A 4,061-nucleotide genomic window follows, 5' to 3' on the forward strand; every position below is an offset into this window, starting at 1 on the left:
AAGTGCCACGTCCAGTCCTGCCTTGAACTGCCCCAGGGACGGCGACTCCACCACCTCCCCGGGCAGCAAAAGGCAACACCTCTACTATGGCAAAAGATGCCTCATGTTTTTTTTGTTTGCAGTGACAAACCTGTGTTTTCTGGCCAGCATCATCCATCCTTTTTATCCTTATCCCATCTTGGTGATTTTTTTGAGCAGCTCGACAGCCTGAAGTTACCAAATTGCACGAATAAATCACCTGCTGTTACCATGGCCGCTCCTTGTGGACAGGCAGACGTAGAGCCCTCTTGAATAAAAAGCATATCAATTTCTTCTGCAAGAGAGTTTATCACAAATAGTGTTGATCTTACGTTATATATGTGGCTGTTTATGTAAAGAGAAAGAGTCCTTACTTCTTCCTGGAGCGCTCAGGAATTTGGCAGGCTCTGAAAAGCGAGTCAGTGGTGCATAGGGTAATGCTCCTCAGGGGGAAGTGTGCTCAGTGCTATTGCAGGAGATCACATTAGTACTTTTGACACGGTCAAACAGAAAGTTCTAGCTCAACAATGAGGTTTTAGGATGAAAAGTGAGACGTTAGGAAGGTGTGTACGTCTCCGTGAATTCGCTTCGTTTCGCTCATTGATGTGGTGGTAACAGAACTATTTTTAGGCATAATCCTTCAAACAGAACATGACTTCTTCTTTCTGATTAGTACAAAGCTGGCTGCTAGTCAAAGGATAATTATTTCCCAACACATCACCTAACACACACACACATCAGCAAAGAAAACACTCATTACTTGAGCTATCCAATGTTAACTGTTGTTCAGCAGTTAACATTTTCGTGACAGCTCTGAACAGGACTAATTGCTCCACCTTCATTAGCAGAGGTCATTTGCTGCTGGTAACAATACTTTTCTGGAGGTAGTCTCTGGCATAAGATTAGATTATCAGGTCAAATTCTGCTCCCAGTGGCAATGATGCCTGACCTCATTTGGCCTCAAGAAGGTCTGCTCTTTCAGTTTATAGCTGCACCAGCTCCAGCCCTGCAGCTGATACATTGCATAAAGGAAGTTAAGAGTACTCCAGTGGATGGCAAATAGCAAAAAACGAAGAAAAAGTGTGCAGCACAAGGAAGATCTGCAAAACAGCCACTTAAAAAGTGTTAATAAAACCTTGACTTCAGATAGAGTTTTGGGGGGGGGGGGGGGGGGGGGGGGGGGGGGGGGGGGGTAAATAAAGAGCTGGTAAAGAAGTTGCCTTTATGCATACCCAAAAGGGAAGGCAGCGTCTGCTGCAGAACTGGTGTGTGCTGCATCACAGCACTCGGCTGATGCCCTCAAGTGCTACATGAGCCACGGGCACAGCTCAGAGCACAATTTCAAGCCACATTTTTTGCACATACTTTCATCTGTTCACTGGTTGCTGCTTGGAGCTGCAGTCAGTTGATGCTGAGGGTCGCAGTCTCAAGACATCCTTAACTTTCCTGAGCACCCAGAAAACTGAAGCCAGGCTTTCCATCCAATGTATTGCTATTTGAAGACGCAGAGAGATGCAGTCTTCCTTTCAGGAGTGCTGAGCAAACACTGCTCGGAGCGCAGCCGGCGCCTTTGAGAATCAGACGTCTTGCATGTGGAAGTCTCAGTCACCCACGCCAAAGCACTTTGGTCCTGGCAGGGGCAGGACATTTTCTTTGAGTGGTTTTCTGTTTTACCTGTGTCTCCCTTCGCTGCAGGTCTGTGGCTGTTTGCTGTCACTTGCCTGCCCACGTACGTGTGCAGCCGCATGCCTACCACCTATACTTTGTGACTTGCAGCTCCAGCTGCTAATCCATGTCTGGTTTTTGTCAGAAAAAAAATATTCCTTGTGAGCGTTTGACTCGTTGCCTCCAGAGTATTTCATCTGCCCCATAACACTTTTTCAGAGTATCCTTCTTCTTCATGGAGAGAACAGCCTGTTCTGAGAGTGATCCATGGCAGACTGCTCGCCAGCAGCCTCCCCTTGCTCACACACGTGTGTGCCATATGTCCTGCTCTGTCCACACCGTTACTGTGCCACTGCCTTTTTAACACTGTGCAAGACAGGCTAGCATCTACCATCCATGCTGCCAGCTGGATTATCTGAGCTGTCTATTAGGGGACCCAACATGACAGCCTCCAGACTATTCTAGCAGGATCTTAACTGGCCAAAACTCAACAGTAGTCAAATTCTGACCACTCTGGCCACACAGCTGGCCCCTCCTGAGGTCTGTGGGCAAGACTCATCTTATCTTTCAACTTCCCAATGCCATTACACTTGTTGAGGGAAAGCATGGCACACCACAGCTATGCAGCAAGAGAAGCCAAGTTCTGGATGTAAATTTTCTGTCTAAGTTGGACCCTGTTGAGCCAAAATTTCCATTACTTTTTTAAAGTCTGAAGACAGGAGTGTTCAGAGGGTTAAAACTGATTCATAAGACAAAGAGTCAAGTCCATCACAGTGTCCCACACCATGCAGTAGGTACCACTCTTCCCCAGGATTCAGCATCCTTCTAAGGATGAGGGCTTCACAGTCACTTCAGCTTCCAGATGGGTGCTTGGACCAGATCCTGCCCTGCTCTACCTAGCAGGCAGGGACTCAGTCCTGCTCTGGCTTACTACAATCCTCCATGTGTAGGAGGGCTGCACTGCCTCCTTACTCCATCCCGACCTCAACAAGTGCAGCCAACATGTTGCTACAATTGCTGGCATCAGACAATGCCATCCTGTACACCCTCTTGGTCCTGCTGTCCTTGCTCAAATCACAAACAGATGTAAGAAAAACAAAAATAAATTGGTGGCAGAGCCTACTTCACTTAGCACTTAACCTGATGCCACCACAGCTTTTTAAGGAGCCCAGTTCACTGTTATCAAGGGATAACTAACTGCAGCTCACATCAAATCTCAGTGTAACATCAATGGATAACTAGTATTTACTTCCCTGGTCCTTTTATTTTGTCCTGGTATAAAAAGTCTAACTGCTTCTTTCTTCTTTATTTTTCCCTGAAAACACATCCTTAGAAATTGCAAAGGACAAATTTATTACTCAGAAAATAAAAAGGAAAAAAAGGGGAAAAAAAGAAAGCAAATATTTTCCAAAACAACTCACTGCCCACCATCCTAAAGAATTTGCTTTGGAAAGTGCTCTTCCTGGGAGTTGATTTCTAATTTAACTGAATTTCTGAGCTAAAAATGGTTTTACTTTTATTCTGCACTTCCTTTTTTTTTTTTCTCTCTCTCTGCCATGTATTCATTTGCAGCAATCAAAAAAATTTATGGAACCACAAGGATACACAGCATCTTCATAAAGCAATAAATGAAGACAATTTTTGGACCAGGGATGCAAATCTGCAGCCCTTCTGTTTCGTTCATGATGCCTCCTTCCTTGGATCAGTCCACAATACAACTTTCAGTTATTGTAATCTGGCCCTCAAGGAATATGTGGCTGTCGGCAGCACACTGAAGCCACACTGCACAGGGCCATTAGCTCCATGATCTACAAAGTAGGAAGCTTTATTTCATCCACTGACAAAGAAGTTTCAGTGGTGTTTAAGTCTGTCTCAGCGTCTGATCCTGCTCCAGCTGTGCCCCATCCCTTCCCTCAGAGGTTAACTCCTTTTTTATGGTAAGAGAGATCCAAAGTCAGAACTCCAGCAACTGGCTCCCTGGCTGCCATCTCCCCTTACAGAGCACAAGCCTCCTCCAGCTTGCTTTTTGGGGAGGGGTTTCTCCCACCCTTCACATTCAGCACCCGGTCCTGGTCTTATCAAGCAGACATCACCCAACTCGCTTGGGCAGGATCAAGCCCACCACTGGCACGAGGTGGACTTGGAGTGGTGTGTACAGCATGCAGGGATTTCTTTCTATTCAAGATCGTTTTTAGCTCTCAAATTAAGCATCCTCTGTAATGTTAAATATTCTGCTCTTCCGACCCCCAGCTGCATACTCCTAACAAGCTAACAAACAAAAACCCCCAATCAAAACAAAGAAAAAAGAAGAGAAAGAAACATTCTAGAAAGCAGTAGTTACAGAAAATGAGTGTATTCATTATCAGAGTGGAAACACC

This window comes from Pogoniulus pusillus, chromosome 6, assembly GCF_015220805.1.
Source record: "Pogoniulus pusillus isolate bPogPus1 chromosome 6, bPogPus1.pri, whole genome shotgun sequence".
Taxonomy (NCBI): Eukaryota; Metazoa; Chordata; class Aves; order Piciformes; family Lybiidae; genus Pogoniulus; species Pogoniulus pusillus.